Here is a 17,642-nt window from a genome sequence, read left to right as displayed (position 1 = left end):
TAATATAAACACAAGGTTTGGGAAGCCCCCACCTTTAGTACGTACTAGTATGGGAAGCCCCCACTAGCTAAACTTATGCACTATGTTATGAACTTACTTTCTGTGAACTCGCTCAACTAGTTTGTTGATTATTTGCTGCATGCCTTGCAGGACCTTAGGTACATTATGGAGCTTGCACAAGGAGGAGCAGGTCGTTGTGGGATTCGGATCGTGAACTTTATCTGAACTTATAACTATTTTGAGATTACATACTATGCTTCCGCCATTTAAACGATGTTTGGTTTTGAAACATCAATTATGTCATGATGAATTACATTAATTACCTTTATTATTAAATGCTATGTTTGATATGATTGATGGCTTGATCCTGGTCAGTCACGCTCCCAAGCGGTGGCACTCCGCAGGTGGATTTTGGGGGTGTGACAGTCTATGCGTGGAAGAGGATAACGGTTCTTCACCGTCACCTTGTTCAGTTCACGGTAGTCGATGCACATCCTGAAAGTGCCATCCTTCTTTTTCACGAAAAGTACTGGAGCTCCCTAAGGCGAAGAGCTTGGACGAATGAAGCCCTTTTCCAAGAGCTCTTTTAGTTGCTTTGACAGTTCCTCCAATTCTGATGGAGCTAGACGATATGGTGCGCGAGCTATGGGTGCTGCTCCTGGAGCGAGCTCGATTTGAAATTCGACCTGACGGTGAGGCGGTAATCCAGGTAAATCTTCAGGAAACACCTGAGGGTAGTCGCGTACAACTGGAATGTCTTCCAGTTTCTTTTCCTTCACTGATGCATCCGAAACGAGTGCCAAGATTGCGGTGTGACCCTTCCGCAGACACTTCTGAGCCTTCAAGAAAGAGATGATGCCTACCACTGCACCACTCTTGTCTCCTTGAACTTCGAGAGGTTCTTGACCAGAACGTGGAATGTGAATAATCTTCTCGCTGCACAAGATCTCTGCCTGATGTTGAGACAACCAATCCATCCCAATAACGATATCAAAACTTCCCAAGACTATGGGAATAAGGTCGATGGAGAAAACTTGACCGGCTAAGACAATACTACAACCCTTGACTATCTGCGTGGCTTCTAAACTCTTACCGTTAGCTAGTTCTACGACGTGTTTGGTGTTTAGGGGTGTTGATGTACGTTTTAACAATTTACTGGCTTTCACAGAAATATAGCTTGTATCCGCACCCGAATCAAATAAAACAGTAACATAAATATTGTCGAGGAGAAACTTACCCATAACTACGTTGGGATCGTTCACTGCGTCACCTCGACCTAGCACAAAAGCGCGTCCCCTAGCTTCGTTGCCATTGTTGTTGTTGTTTCCCCCGTTGTTGTGCCCGTTGCCCTGGTTATTGTTGTTGTTGCGGTTCTGGTTCTGGTTCAACTGAGGACAATCGCGTTTGTAATGACCTTCTGCCCCACACTGGAAACATCCCCGGTTTCCACGCTGTGGTTGCTGCTGCTGTGGGTTTTGAGGAACCGGTGGCGGAAGTTGCTGATTCTGGTTCGCAGGTCATGAGCTCCTACAATCTTTGGCTTCGTGCCCTAGCTTGAGACATCTCTGACAACGTTCTTTGCAACACCTTCCACTGTGGTGCCTGTTACACTTGTTGCATAGTGGGTGAACTCCCCGGTATCCACCCTGCCCCTGACTGCCAGATGATTGCTGACTCGAATTCTGGTAGTCATTCGTCCTGCGCTGCTGTGCTTGAGACTGAACGGAAACTGATCCCCTGCTGGAATCCCCATCCCATTTCCGTTTGTTGTCGTTGGGTGCAGCAGATGTAGCAGCTGGAGTAGTGGTTGCACTGACGCGTTTGGGCAGCTTGTTCTGTTCTACTGCCTGATCTGTGAGTCGATGGGCAAGACGTTGGATGTCTTGGATGTTGTCGAGGTTTGCCGATGTAACATGGCTCTGGATCTCTGGCGCAAGTCCCTTGAGATACAACTCAATGCGCTTCACTGGAGGGTCCACCATAGTTGGACACAGAATGGCCAGTTCGTTTGACCGTTTCGTATAGGCTTCAATCTCTGACCCCGTCATTTTCAAGTGATAGAGCTCGTTCTCCAACTTGTGGATGTCATCACGCGTGCAGTATTCCTTCTTAATGAGTTCCTTGAAGTCGTTCCAGGGTGTGGTGTTAGCAGCTGCCAACCCTAAGATCTGAACTTGGGCGTTCCACCAAGTTAGTGCTATTCCTTCTAGCGTGCCAGTGGCGTATTTCACCCTGCGAGCCTCAGGGCATTCACACATCTCGAACACTGACTCCAGCTTCTCAAACCAGTGGAGGAGTCCCACTGCCCCCTCTGTGCCGCTGAAAGTACTTGGACGACAGTCCATGAAGTTCTTAAAGGTGCAAACTTGCTGCTGCGCTGGTTGACCTATTGTGTACGAATAGGGCAAAGTTTAAATACAAGGGCTAGTTTAGGAGTGTAGGATCTAAAGATCCTAGTGTATGTTATGACTACAGGATATACTACCTGCTTGAGCAGCTGCAAGTGCCGCAGCAACTTGAGCTTGAACGAGAGCCTCTAGCTGGCCTTGAGTCATGTTAATTCGTCCAGACATGATCTTCATAGTAAAAGTAGCGTAAGTGAGAATGGTTCGCGAGTAGGGCGATGACAGAAAAGCGTAAGCACGTAGGTATTCTCATGTAATAAAGTCATGTGTATCTAAACGTAATGCGAGCAAAGTTCTATATAGTCCTATCATGCAGGTAATAAACATAAACCTTATTACCTAGGATGTCGAGTCTTGCACGTGGAGCGAAGCGTCGTTGTGGATCGTTGAGATCACTGTTCTGGTTATAGTCTGGTTTTAATAAAAACGTTTTCCCATATTAAAACCAAGTTCTCTATAACCAATGGCTCTGATACCAATCTGTCACACCCCCAAAATCCACCTGCGGAGTATCACCGCTTGGGAGCGTGACTGACCAGGATCAAGCCACCAATCATATTGAACATGTAAATATATAGTAAAAGTTATCCATCAATACGAAAGGTGTTTATCAAAACCAACATAGTTAAGTATAGCGGAAGTATTAATGTATGAAATGACATAAGTAATCACGATCCATTTGCCCACAACGACCTGCTCCTCCTTGTGCAAGCTCCATAATGTTCCTAAGGTCCTGCAAGGCATGCAGCAGATAATCAACAACTAGTTGAGCGAGTTCACAGAAAGTAAGTTCAGTAATAGTAATGATATAGTGAGCGTTGCGTTCGTTCGTTTAGTCATGTATTGTATTAGTTCGTATCGCAGCCCTCTCGGCATGTATGCGAAGATTAGGGAAAGTTCTCAAGTATTCTAGACTATGTATATTTGTATCGCGGCCACCCTGGCATGTATGCGAAGATTAGAGTATAGTTCGCAGCCTTCCTAAGGCATGTGTGCGAAGATCAGTCATAATATCGCAGCCAACCCTTGGCGTGTGTGCGAAGATCAGTTCAAGTAGGTATACTAGTCTAGCCGTATCTTATCATTTACCATCCTCACCCTGAGGACCATATCATTAGATTCCATTTACTATGTACGCACGAAATAATCATCCAAATCCCATTCCCACCCTGGGAACCCCATGCCTTGGCTGTGTGAAATCACCTTGGATTGCTCGGCAGATACACAAAGAGGGTTTCTTGAACTAACAGTGGTCAACCACGTCCTAACAGGGTTACCATACAAGTCAAGTTCTGACTTAAATAATGCACGTATAAATCATAGCAGACACGTATATAGATCATAGCAACACGTAATCAGTCCAAGTATAACATTTTTCCACTTGTGCGGTTCGGATGGTTGGGCCGTTGAACTTGTGCGAGCCCAACCATCTTGTGCAATGTACATGTATAAGCCCAAACCAAACCCGGCCCAGTATATCATAACAGTACAAACAATCCGGCCTGGATCAGCTAAGTAGTTTAACAGTATGTTCAGCCCATTTAGAAATCGTTTAGGTGACTTGTGCGATGTGAATCGGGCTTTGTGCGATTGACATTGGGCTTGTTCGGCCCAATCAACATAATAACTCAACTTGTGCGATCCAAGCAGATTTGTGTGATCAGCTTGGATTGTGCGATTGGACTTGGACTTGTGCGGTTTAATTTGGGCTGAGCGGCCCAACTACTTAACAACAACCGGTGCGGTCCAGTATCCTTGTGCGAGTGAACAGCTCTTGTGCGATCCGGGCACCTTGTGCGATACGAAGCTTTGTGCGTTTGGCCTCTTGTGCGCTCGGATCAGATTTCTGTGATTGTTTTTACCGAATATTATGCCAAACAGTTATCTCGTTTCCATAATTCGAGCAATATTGTTACTATAGCCAATTAATTTCGGTTGACCAATATAACCGTTTCCTTAGTTACAATTATCAGTTAACACAATATCAACAAATATGGTTAGCAAAAATATCGATCAAGCAGGGCAAGTTTTAGGCTATCACATAAGAACCCTAGTCCGATCATCATGAACAATATTCTCATGAACTATAATCTATCCATTTATATGAACCTGTAACCGCGAAATCAACATAACCCGATGCACATACTTGAACCGACTATCATGAACATCATTATTACGATTTGAATTAGATAACATCACAGCAGTTAAATAAGCATCATCAAATTGGTTCTTGGTTATTCTCATGCAAATCCAATCTTACAAAACTACCATAAACTAGTTTACAACATCAATAATCATATACCATCTAAGACATGTGAAATCACATAATATAAATCACAAATAGTAAAACACTAACCAATTGATAGTGGGTAATCCGATAGGAGGAACGATCTTGAAGAGAAAGAGAATGCTTGTCGTCGGGTTCCAAGCAAAAACGAGAGAGAGAGAGAGGAAGTCTAGGGTTTGTGTAACTTGTGTGGTTTGTAAAAATGAGAGGCAACCCTTCAACACGGTTGCTTGTTTGTGTAAAATAGAGGTGGGCCGAACCCATACATGGGCCGCCCTTATGGTCCGATCACAAAAGAATGCGGCCCCCTCTATTGGGCTTGTGCGATTGGGTTCGGGTTTGTGTTGTGCGTTCGGATTGTGTGTGTTTATCATACATTCAAATAACATACATGCACATAACAATTCACAGCTCATATAATCACAACATGTTCACATACGTCATACATTCATTACAAAGACGGGTTCAAAATACGAGTTGTCACATGTGGGACTCTTGAGATGGTTCGAGAAAGCAGAGTCCGTGTTTGCTATTTGTAACTGTCTCGCTGGGGACAGGGTGAAATATGCTGCGGGTACCTTGGCGGATGGTGCCCTAACGTGGTGGAATGCCCAGGTGCAGTTGTTGGGCATCGAGGCAGCGAATGCCACAATTTGGGATGACTTTAAAGAACTGATCAGGGAGGAGTATTGTCCTCGGGATGAGGTCCAGAAGTTGGAAAACGAGTATTATTACTTGAAGATGGTTGGATCTGAAGTCGAAGCGTATGTGAAGCGATCGTATGAATTGGCCGACATGTGCCCGAACTTGTCCCGGCCTATGTCTTGGAGGATTGAGTTATTCATCAAGGGGCTGCCTCTGCGTGTGAAGAGTTTGGTCACTACAGCCCATCTCAATGATTTGACACAGATTGTCCGTTTGACCCACAAGATTGTGGATCAAGAGGTAGAGAGTAACTCGTTACCGCCGCGTGTTTCAACCACTACTGCTGCTGCACCCACTGCCACTGCGCCCGCTAATGATAACAAAAGGAAGTGGAGTGTCGGTGATAAAGCCTCTAGCGCGAGTAAGACGCAGAAAAGACAAGATAATAACAACAACCGCAGCATCAGCCAGTCGTCTTCTGTCAATCAAGGCCAAGGGGGTAGCCAAAGTCAGGGTTCGTATGCAGGGAGGAAGCCACAGTGTAACAAGTGTGGCTATCATCATTTTGGGCCATGTGGTCGGATGTGTAACAGGTGTGGTAAGGCGGGCCATGAGGCCAGGGATTGTAGGGCCCCACAGCCCAAACACCAGCAGAACCAGAGACAGCAGGGACAACCACCCCAGCAGAATCAGGGCTTCAGGAAGGGGTGCTATCAGTGTGGTGACGAGGGTCACTTTAAGCGGGATTGCCATCCACTAAACCAGAACGCTAACGACAACAACCGCCCGAATAATAACAATGCTGGGAACAATAACAACAATGGCAACAATGGGGGTAATGGTGCTCGGGGCAGGGTGTTTCAGCTTGGGGCAGGGGATGCTAGGAATGACGGCAATGTTGTCACCGGTACGTTTCCTGTAAACAATCATATTGCTTCTGTGTTATTTGATTCTGGTGCCGATTGGAGTTATGTGTCTCTAGAGTTTAGTCAACGATTGGGGATAACGCCTTTAGAAGTTAAGCAAGTAGTAGAACTAGCAGACGGTAAAACGATAGAAGCCTCAAATGTCCTTTTCGGGTGCAAATTAGATCTCGTGGGTCAAGTGTTTGATATTGATCTCCTTCCCGTTACGCTCGGTAGTTTCGAGATAGTAGTAGGCATGGATTGGTTGTCTAAGCACCAAGCAGAAATTTTGTGTAAGGAGAAGGTTGTGCGTATTCCTCTCCCCGATGGGGAGTCATTATTAGTTCAAGGGCATCGTATTGGGACGATGGTTGGTATTATCTCGGCCATGCATGCGCAGAAGTATCTACAAAAGGGGTGTCCTGCAATGTTAGCGTTAGTTACCAACGCTCAGTCTGAAGAGAGAAAGATCGAGGATCTACCAGTGGTGCGAGAATTCGCTGATGTGTTCCCAGAGGAGCTACCAGGGTTACCTCCTCATCGTCAAGTAGAATTTCAGGTTGATCTGGCGCCGGGAGCGGCCCCAATTGCTCGAGCTCCATACCGGTTGGCCCCTGGGGAGTTACAGGAATTGTCTAATCAGCTACAGGAATTGTTGGATAGAGGTTTCATTCGACCCAGTTCCTCGCCTTGGGGAGCCCCAGTTCTGTTTGTAAAGAAGAAAGACGGGTCATTCCGTATGTGCATCGATTATCGAGAGCTCAACAAGGTAACCATTAAGAACCGCTATCCGTTACCACGCATCGACAACTTGTTTGACCAGTTGCAAGGGTCAAGTTTCTATTCAAAGATCGACTTAAGATCGGGTTATCATCAGGTGCGGGTTAGGGAGGAAGATGTTCCCAAGACTGCTTTTCGAACGCGCTACGGACACTACGAGTTTTTGGTTATGCCGTTTGGGTTGACAAATGCACCAGCGGTCTTCATGGATCTCATGAACCGCGTATGTAAGCCATATCTCGACGAGTTTGTTATAGTGTTTATTGATGACATCTTGGTTTATTCAAAGAACAAGGAGGATCACGAGCGTCACCTACGTCTCATCTTGGAACTTTTGAGAAGGGAACAGCTGTATGCGAAGTTTTCTAGGTGCGACTTTTGGATTCGAGAAGTACATTTCCTTGGCCACGTTGTTAATGAAAAAGGGATACATGTGGATCCTGCAAAAGTAGATGCGGTTAAGAATTGGGCGGCACCAAAGACTCCTTCTGAGGTGCGACAATTTCTTGGTCTCGCTGGATATTATCGGAGATTCATTAAAGATTTTTCGAAGATCGCGCAACCCCTCACCTCGCTGACACAGAAGAACACGGCATACTCTTGGGGAACGAAACAGGAAGAGGCTTTACAGTTGTTAAAACAGAAACTTTGCAGTGCACCAATCTTGTCTTTACCAGAGGGTACCGAAGATTTTGTGGTCTATTGTGATGCATCAATTCAGGGTCTCGGCTGTGTGCTAATGCAACGCGAGAAGGTGATAGCCTATGCCTCGCGACAGTTGAAGATTCACGAGAAAAACTACACGACACACGACTTAGAGTTAGGAGCGGTGGTATTTGCGTTGAAGATCTGGAGGCACTATCTGTACGGTACCAAATGCACCATCTACACCGACCATAGGAGTCTTCAGCATATCTTCGACCAGAAAGAATTGAATATGCGGCAAAGGCGATGGGTTGAATTATTGAATGATTATTAATGTGCCATCAAGTATCATCCGGGCAAGGCGAACGTCGTAGCTGACGCCCTCAGCCGAAAGGATAACGCACCTAGGTGGGTGCGAGCATTGCAACTCACGATCCAGTCCAATCTTCCCTCCCAGATTCGAGACGCATAGTTAGAAGCGTTGAAACCAGAGAATGTATGAGCTGAAGCTTTACGCGGCTCAAGGCAACGACTAGAACGAAAGGGAGACGGTGCTTACTACGTAACCGGACGCATCTGGGTCCCACTCTATGGCAACTTACGAGAACTTGTAATGGAGGAGGCACATAAGTCACGTTACTCCGTACATCCTGGATCAGATAAGATGTACCACGACTTGAGAACTACATACTGGTGGCCTAGCATGAAAGCTCACATAGCAACCTACGTCAGCAAATGTTTGACTTGTGCTAAAGTCAAAGCGGAACATCAAAAGCCCTCGGGTCTACTGCAGCAACCAGAGATACCCACATGGAAGTGGGAACAGATCGCCATGGATTTCGTGACACGGTTACCTCGAACTCATGCTGGGAACGATACCATTTGGGTGATTGTCGACCGTCTCACAAAATCACCGCATTTTCTGGCAATCAAAGAAACAGACAAGTTTTCGCAACTGGCAGCGATCTACCTTAAGGAAGTAGTTTCTAGGCACGGGGTGCCAACTTCTATCATTTCAGATCGAGATCCGTGTTTCACTTCTGATCTGTGGCAATCAATGCATAAGTCGTTCGGTTCACGACTCGACATGAGTACCGCTTATCACCCGCAGACGGATGGTCAAAGCGAGCGCACCATCCAAACACTTGAAGACATGCTACGGGCATGTGTAATTGATTTTGGGAAAGGGTGGGAGAAACACTTACCGTTGATAGAATTCTCCTACAACAACAGCTACCACACTAGCATACAGGCAGCTCCGTTCGAAGCGTTGTACGGACGAAAATGCCGTTCACCTCTCTGTTGGCTTGAGGTGGGAGATAGTCAGATCACAGGCCCTGAGCTTGTGCTTGAGACATCAGAAAACATCGTCCAGATCCGAAACCGTATGGCCGCAGCTCGTGACCGCCAGAAAAGCTAGGCTGACAAGCGTAGTAAACCGTTGGAATTAGAAGTTAATGATCGCGTCATGTTAAAGGTCTCACCCTGGAAGGGTGTGGTGCATTCTGGGAAACGTGGCAAACTAAACCCTCGTTATGTGGGGCCATTCAAAATTCTGGAACGAATTGGAAAGGTGGCCTACAGGTTGGAATTACCTGCTGAGTTGGGTAATGTCCATGATGTATTTCACGTATCGCAGTTAAAGAAGTGTTTGGCTGACGAAACACTAGTTGTACCATTTCAAGAACTGAAGATAGACGACAAGTTGCAGTTTGTAGAAGAACCGATTGAGATTATGGATCGGGAAGTTAAAGTTCGTAAGCACAGCCGTATACCCATTGTGAGAGTTCGTTGGAACTCAAGACGTGGTCCGGAGTTCACGTGGGAACGCGAGGACCAGATGGAACGTAAATATCCACATTTGTTCCCCAAAGACAAGACCAAGCCCGGCAGTTCTGGATCTCATGTGGCTAGTGAATTTCGGGACGAAATTCCCATTCAAGTTGGGGATGATGTGACACCCGCGGAAAATGCACAGTCATCCTGATTAGCATCGCATCGTATTGCGGATGGCTTATCAAATTTCGGGACGAAATTTCTTTCAAGTTGGGGATGATGTGACAACTCGAGTTTCCGACTTTCACGTTCGCATTAAATGCACGTTGACTTTGACTGTTTAGTTGTTTGACTTATTGACTTGTATTATACACAGTGTGATATGATGAAACTATTGTGTTTGCATGATTATGTGTTGGTTGTATAACATGAAACTTGTTGAAAAACTTAAACTATTAAAGCCCATTATCAACTCTGTCACACCCCTTTCTGCGGCGGAAGCACGAAGTGTGATCATGAAAGGTTCTCATTGCATACGAAAGGTAAACATACTACATGCTCATGAAAATAACTTCAAATACCATAACTTGAAATCATAAGTTAGCGTTTACAACGCGAGTTAACATAAAACATTGTCTTAAAAGGTTTACACTTTATTTAAAGACAAACACAAGCGACATCCACGAGCATAAGAGAGACCACGCGCACATCCATCCTAGTTACCTGAAATACATGTGAGTTTTGGAAAAACGTCAACATAATGTTGGTGTGAATTCATGCCGTTTTGTTTTGCACTTTTGTATACTTTGTATGAAAACATATTTTGTGAATAAATCGAGTTTTCATAAAATCCAGTTTCATGTGTACACCACGTACTCATGTATGATTCAAATTCTTCTAGAGTACCCCACGTACTCAAGTATAATCCATGCTTTTCTTGAGTACCCCACGTACTCAAGTATTCATCAAGTTTTAGAATGGTATGAGTTTTTATGTAAATTAAGTATTCCTGTAGGTATCAGGGTTGTTAATGGGTTGCAAAGCCATTAACATGTGACACGACATAGGAAGTCACCAAACCTTAGGCATTTAATTGGTATATTCTGAGACACAAAAGCACTACTCGATACTCGCCCTCATCGAGAGTGTGGCTGCCCGGCACCCGTTAGATCTAACCTTTTGTTCTGCGGTCTAGGTATATTGTTGATTAATGGTGCTTCTGTACCCTATTCGTGACACGATTCCTCGCATCATTTTTCATAGCGCATCCTACTTGGTACTCGTTTCTCACCAAGCGCGCTTCCCGTATTCTTATATCACATCACACTTGGTACTCGTTTCTCACCAAGTGTGTTTCTTGTATTCTTATATCGCTACACACTTGGTACTCGTTCTCACCAAGTGTGCTTTTTATTATCATACCATTTGTTAAGCATAAAAATATTTGTAACATGTATTTCACCCCCGAAGTTATAAAACTGAAAACAGTTAAGAGAAAAGGGGGAGCATGAACTCACAACTTTGCGTTCCTGTGCGTCGTAAACTTCACCGGGTTTGCTTATTTAACGTCGTAACCTATACGCGTTTTCTTAACGTTAGTCACTAGACTTGCGTCGCACAAGTTCAGTCACTCACTTTTGTATTCGTATTGTCGTGTTAAAAATATTTCATATTTTTTTTAACTAAGTATCTTACTTATATTATTTTTCGCAAATTAATATAAGTATCTTGTGTTTTGCACTTTGCACCCGAATTATGTGTCTTGTATATTGTATGTGTATTTTCATGTTTATACTCCTCATGAGTATTTAGTGTATTTTTACGTCTTAATACGCTAGCACGTATAACACATACTATATACACTTAGCACAGAAGTTGGTGATAAAATAATATATATTTTTCTCTCAAAAATATACATACTTATATTCATTTTTATTCTTGAAGAAATCCTCATTTCTTATCACCAAAAATTAGGGAAACCTTGGTAATACTCTTAAATACATTTTTAGGGAATAAGTTTCTCAAAAACTTATATTTTTCTAAGTATCAAAATTTATAAAAATTTTGGCAGAGTTTCCCCTAAAAATGGAGGTTTCCCATGTTTTCAAAACATGTGTTTATTTTCTTTTAAATCGTCAACAATCATCAACAACACTTATCAACAATAATCATCCACGAATATCACTAATTTCTCCATTTCATGAACTTGGTTATTTACTAAAATTGTGTAGTAACTTACTAGCACATTTAGTAAGTCTTGTTATCTTTAAAAATAAGTTTAGTTTCTTAAAAACCTTATTTTCAAAGAATATAAAGTTTCACAACTTCTAGTCGGTTTTTACGAAAATTATTTCTTTGTTAAAACTTTTGTTACACAAGTGTCCATACACTTGTTTGTTCACAAAAATCACTTTTGTTTGTGTAAGATCCGGTTTAGAACATGTGGTTCCTTTTGACGCTTGGTCTTTTGAAAATACCACTTGTAGATACATAGATCGGCAAGTTTTAAACACTTTTTTTACAAGTAAAAATACTTTTACACAAGTTCATGTTTCTCGTGTGGTAGAGTTTCACCTTTTAACCCTTGTACCGTCCGAAACAAGCTTATGTCAAGATCTATGATCTTAACAAAGTCGGGTTAAACGGTGATCCGAGCTACCACAACGTAGATCGGGCCTAAATAATCCCACAAATCAAATACTACAACATTTACACATCATGTGAGCTTTTATCCATCATTTAAGTGTCTTTTAGTAGACTTTAATGTATCAAATTGCAAGATTCCAAGTTTTAACTGTTATCTATCATATTAACCACTCTAGATTAGTTCAAGAATGTGTTTTAAGTAACTCACCACTAGCTCGAGGCTAGGGAAGAATCTAGACGCGAATGTGGTGGATAAAAGCTAGAGAAAAAGGTCCTTCGTGCTCCGAGTGCACCAAGCCTCCTAATACGTGATCCTTGATGCTTGGGTATGCTTGGAATGGCTTGAACAAGGCTCGAAAAATTGATGGGTGATTAGGGATGTTTGGCCGTGAGCTTTCTAGAGGGAGAGAGGAGAGTTGTTTGGTGTTGTGAAGTGTGAAAGTTCATATGTGCCATCTCACGGTATTTATAGACATTCCATATGGCATATTCCTAGCATATTCCTGGCATATTCTTGGAATATTCTTAGCATATTCCTGGCATATTCCTGGAATATTCCTAGCATATTCCTAGCATATTCCTGGAATATTCCTAGCATATTCCTGGCATATTCCTGGAATATTCCTAGCATATTCCTAGCATATTCCTGGAATATTCCTAGCATATTCCTGGCATATTCCTGGAATATTCCTAGCATATTCCTAGCATATTCCTGGAATATTCCTAGCATATTCCTGGCATATTCCTGGAATATTCCTAGCATATTCCTAGCATATTCCTGGTATATTCCTGGAATATTCCTAGCATATTCCTAGGTTTTCTGCGTTGTCTGCGTTTTGCAGTGTAAGCACTGTGTCGCGTAGGAACTCACGGTACGCGCTTAAACTTGAAAAATAACGTTTTTAAGCGTTTCAATTTATTTTTCAACACGAACCTGATTAAAATAAAATTTTAATCATAACAGAATATTTGTGGGATTAAACATTATCCGGGCGGCCACCAACGTTCGTTTCGCAGTTTTGTCGTAATTAGTTCTGCACTTAAAGTGTGTTTCGGGTGCCTTTTAGTGCGTGTTTTAGCTTTCGTAACGACCATAAATTAAACCCTGATATGTACTCTTGGGTTTTAATGTACCTTTGTCGTAGGACCTACACCTAGGCCTCAATTCTAATGTCTGACTGCTTTCTGCAGTTCCGTTGACACAGTGTGTCTTACCGGTGAGTTTACTAATATTTCTGACGCAACGCTCTCGTTTTTGCATAAAGCAATATTTTGTAGTATACAACGTGCATGATTTCACTTGCTTAGCTTCTAATCAGTCAATGTTGACATTTAAGCTCATAATTGAAGTCATTAAATAATAATTAAAATGTACGGAAGTTACCGGTTTTGTGCCAGTTGTCACAGTCTCCCCCCGTTAAAAGAATTTCGTCCCGAAATTCAGGTTGAACTAACTCTCGCAGGAGTCTTCTTGAATAGGTGGGGATACTTTTCTTTGAACTGGTCTTCGCGTTCCCATGTATACTCGGGTCCGTGCTTAGAGCTCCAACGTACTTTGACAAGTTTCACACTGCTCCTCCTAGTCTTGTTGACTTTCCAGTCAGTAACCTCAATGGGTTGTTCTGTAAATCGGAGGGCTTCATCAATATGCACTTCATCCACCGGGATGATCACGTTTTCTTGTGTTGGACTCTTCTTCAGGTTGGATACATGAAACGTATCATGTACTCCATTAAGTTCTTCCGGTAACTCCAACTTGTACGCCACGGTACCAATTCTTCTCAAGATTCTGAATGGTCCGATGTATCGTGGGTTCAGCTTTCCACGCTTTCCAAATCTGACTACGCCCTTCCAAGGTGAGACTTTTAACAACACTTTGTCTCCCACCTCGAATTCTACTGATTTTCTTTTCGGATCAGCGTAGCTCTTTTGTCGATCTCGAGCCGCCTTAATGCGTTCTCGGATCTGCGCAATCTTGTCGGTTGTCTCTTGAACAAGTTCAGGACCAACCATACGTTTATCTCCGGCATCTGCCCAACATAAGGGCGATCGACACTTGCGGCCATACAGAGCTTCGAACGGCGCGGCCTTTATGCTTGTATGATAACTGTTATTGTAGGAAAACTCAACTAAGGGTAGGTGAGTATCCCAGCTGCCGCCTAGATCCATGACACATGCGCGAAGCATATCTTCTAACGTTTGTATAGTCCGTTCGCTCTGGCCGTCTGTTTGCGGATGGAATGCCGTGCTTAGATCTAACTGAGATCCAAAGGCTTCCTGAAATGATTGCCAGATTCTTGAGACAAAGCGTCCATCTCTGTCTGAAATGATTGAGATAGGCACTCCATGACGTGCCACAATTTCTCTTAAGTATATTTCTGCAAGCTTTCCAGTGCTATCCTTCTCTCGGATTGGCAGGAAATGCGTGGATTTCGTCAACCGATCAACTATTACCCATATCATGTCGTGCCCCCTTGGGGTCCTGGGTAATTTCGTTATGAAGTCCATCGAGATTTGTTCCCACTTCCACACGGGAATCTCTGGTTGTTGTAGTAGGCCGGACGGTTTTTGATATTCGGCCTTAACCTTAGCACAGGTTAGGCATTTTCCAACATAGACAGCAACATCGCCTTTGAGTCTCGGCCACCAATAGTACTCTTTCAAGTCTTGATACATCTTGTCCGATCCTGGGTGGATCGAATATCTCGATTTGTGGGCTTCATTAAGGATGACTTCTCGTATGCCACCATAGAGTGGAACCCAAATACGCTTCTTGAAGTATAAGGCTCCCTCTTCATTTGGTGCCATGTACTTCAATGCACCTCGGAGGTATTCAGCTTTACGGTTCTCTCCTTTAAGAGCTTCTTGTTGTGCATCACGAATGCGTGCAGTGAGGTTCGTTCGAATGGTAATTTCTAACGCTCGAACTCTTAGGGTCTTAACCCTTTCTTTTCGACTTAATGCGTCTGCTACAACGTTTGCCTTTCCTGGGTGGTACTTAATCTCACAGTCGTAATCATTTAGCAGCTCGACCCATCGCCGCTGGCGCATATTCAATTCCTTCTGATTAAATATGTGTTGCAGGCTTCTGTGATCTGTGAAGATTGTGCATCGAGTACCATATAGATAGTGTCGCCAGATTTTCAAGGCGAATACCACTGCGCCCAGCTCCAGGTCATGAGTGGTATAGTTTCTTTCATGCACCTTCAGTTGCCTTGAAGCGTAAGCGATGACCTTTTGGCGTTGCATGAGCACGCATCCCAGTCCTTGTCGCGAGGCGTCGCAGTATACCACGAAGTCTTCTGTGCCTTCGGGCAGTGACAATATTGGTGCATCGCATAGCTTGTTTTTGAGTAGCTGAAAAGCTTCCTCTTGTTTAACACCCCAGTCATACTTCTTGTCTTTCTGAGTAAGGGCAGTTAGTGGCTGAGCTATTTTGGAGAAATTCTCGATGAATCTCCTATAGTAGCCTGCTAAGCCCAAAAATTGGCGAACCTCAGTTGGGGTTTTGGGAGCTTCCCAATTCTTTATTGCTTCTATCTTGGACGGGTCTACATGAATGCCTTTCTCATTCACAACGTGACCAAGAAATTGTACTTCGCGAATCCAGAATTCGCATTTTGAGAACTTTGCATAAAGTTTCTCCTTTTTCAGTAGCTCCAAGATGGTTCTGAGGTGTTGCTCGTGCTCTTCTTTCGTCCGAGAGTAAATCAGGATATCATCGATAAATACAATCACAAATTTATCGAGATATGGTTTGCATACGCGGTTCATCAGATCCATAAAGACCGCTGGTGCATTCGTCAGCCCGAATGGCATCACAAGAAACTCGTAATGCCCATAGCGTGTTCTGAATGCAGTCTTTGGTACGCTCTCCTCTTGGATTCTCAGCTGGTGGTATCCAGACCGAAGGTCGATCTTGGAATAATAGCTTGACCCTTGTAACTGGTCAAACAAGTCGTCAATTCTCGGTAGTGGGTACCGATTCTTGATCGTTAATTTGTTCAGTTCCCTATAATCGATACACATCCGCATGGTTCCATCCTTTTTCTTCACGAACAAAACTGGAGCTCCCCATGGCGAGAAGCTTGGCCTTATGAATCCTTTATCCAACAACTCCTGGAGTTGTGTAGATAATTCTTGCATTTCGGATGGCGCAAGTCTATATGGTGCCTTGGCTACAGGAGCAGCTCCCGGAACCAAGTCTATACGCAATTCGACTTGTCGTTGCGGAGGTAGTCCTGGCAGATCCTCAGGGAACACATCAGGAAATTCCTTCACCACAGGAATGTCTTCGAGTTTCGGCTCCACAGCCTTCTTGTCTATCACGTGTGCTAGGAAGGCAACACATCCTTTCCTTAAGCACTTCTGTGCCTTCATGCAACTGATGATTCGAAGAGGCGCGTCTCGTTTTTCTCCATGCACAATGAGAGTTTCACCATTCGCTAAAGGGACGCGAATGATCTTCTCATGACAAATGACTTTAGCTTTGTTCTTGGACAGCCAGTCCATTCCGACTACTACATCAAAGCTACCCAATTGAATAGGTAAGAGGTCGATGCTAAACCTTCGCTCACCAAGTTCTAGTGTGCAGTTTCTAACAACTTCGCCTGATTCAACCAGTTTTCCATTGGCTAATTCTATGGAATATGGAACTTCTAATCTACTAGATTCTATTCCGAGCATGCGTTTAAATTCCACAGACATGAAGCTATAATCGGTGCCAGTGTCAAATAATATGGATGCATAGTGATTGTTAACTAGAAACGTACCGGTGACCACGTTTGGGTCCTCGCGTGCGTCCCTTGCTCCAATCACAAATGCTCGAGCCTGAGCATTGTCTTTCTTTGGGCAGTCTCTTATGAAATGATCGTTGCTTCCACACTTGAAGCATTCTTGGTTTCGCCCTTTCCCGTTATCATTCTTGTTACCAGCACCGTTTCCATTTTGATTCTTTCCCTTGCTCCAACAGTCTTCTATTCGATGACCCAATCTACCACACTTGTCGCACCTTGGAATGCGACAAGCTCCATCATGATGATACTTGCATTTTTGGCACTTAGGCATGGTGCCTTGGTATCCTTTGGCTGAATTCTTTGCCTCCTTAGAGGGGTTGGTGTCACGTTTCTTGTTGGAACCTTTGTTGTTGCGAGTTACTTGATCCAGGTTCGCATGTTTCCTCTTCTTGTCACCGGACGACTCAGCATGTGTCTCGGTCTTCCCTGTTGGGTTCAATGATAACTTCTCCATACGAACACAATCCTCAGTAAGACTGACAGCCAGAGTTACAGCCTCGGTGATTGTTTGAGGTTTGGCCGACGTTACCATGCCGCGAAACTCTGGGGCCAGTCCCCAAATGTAGCGTTCAACGCGCTTAAATTCCAAAGTCACCATGAAGGGAATCACTCTGGATAAATCATGGAATCTTCGAGTATACCCAGTGATGTCAGCACCCACCATAGTCAAGTGCCAGAACTCTGTCTCCAACCTTTGGAGTTCAGCACGGGAGCAATACTTCTCTCGCATTTTCTCTTTCAGTTCATTCCAAGTCAT

The sequence above is a fragment of the Helianthus annuus genome, chromosome 7 (assembly GCF_002127325.2).
Source record: "Helianthus annuus cultivar XRQ/B chromosome 7, HanXRQr2.0-SUNRISE, whole genome shotgun sequence".
NCBI classification, from domain to species: Eukaryota; Viridiplantae; Streptophyta; class Magnoliopsida; order Asterales; family Asteraceae; genus Helianthus; species Helianthus annuus.
The sequence above is the reverse complement of the archived record's forward strand: the minus strand, read 5'-3'. Positions refer to the sequence as shown.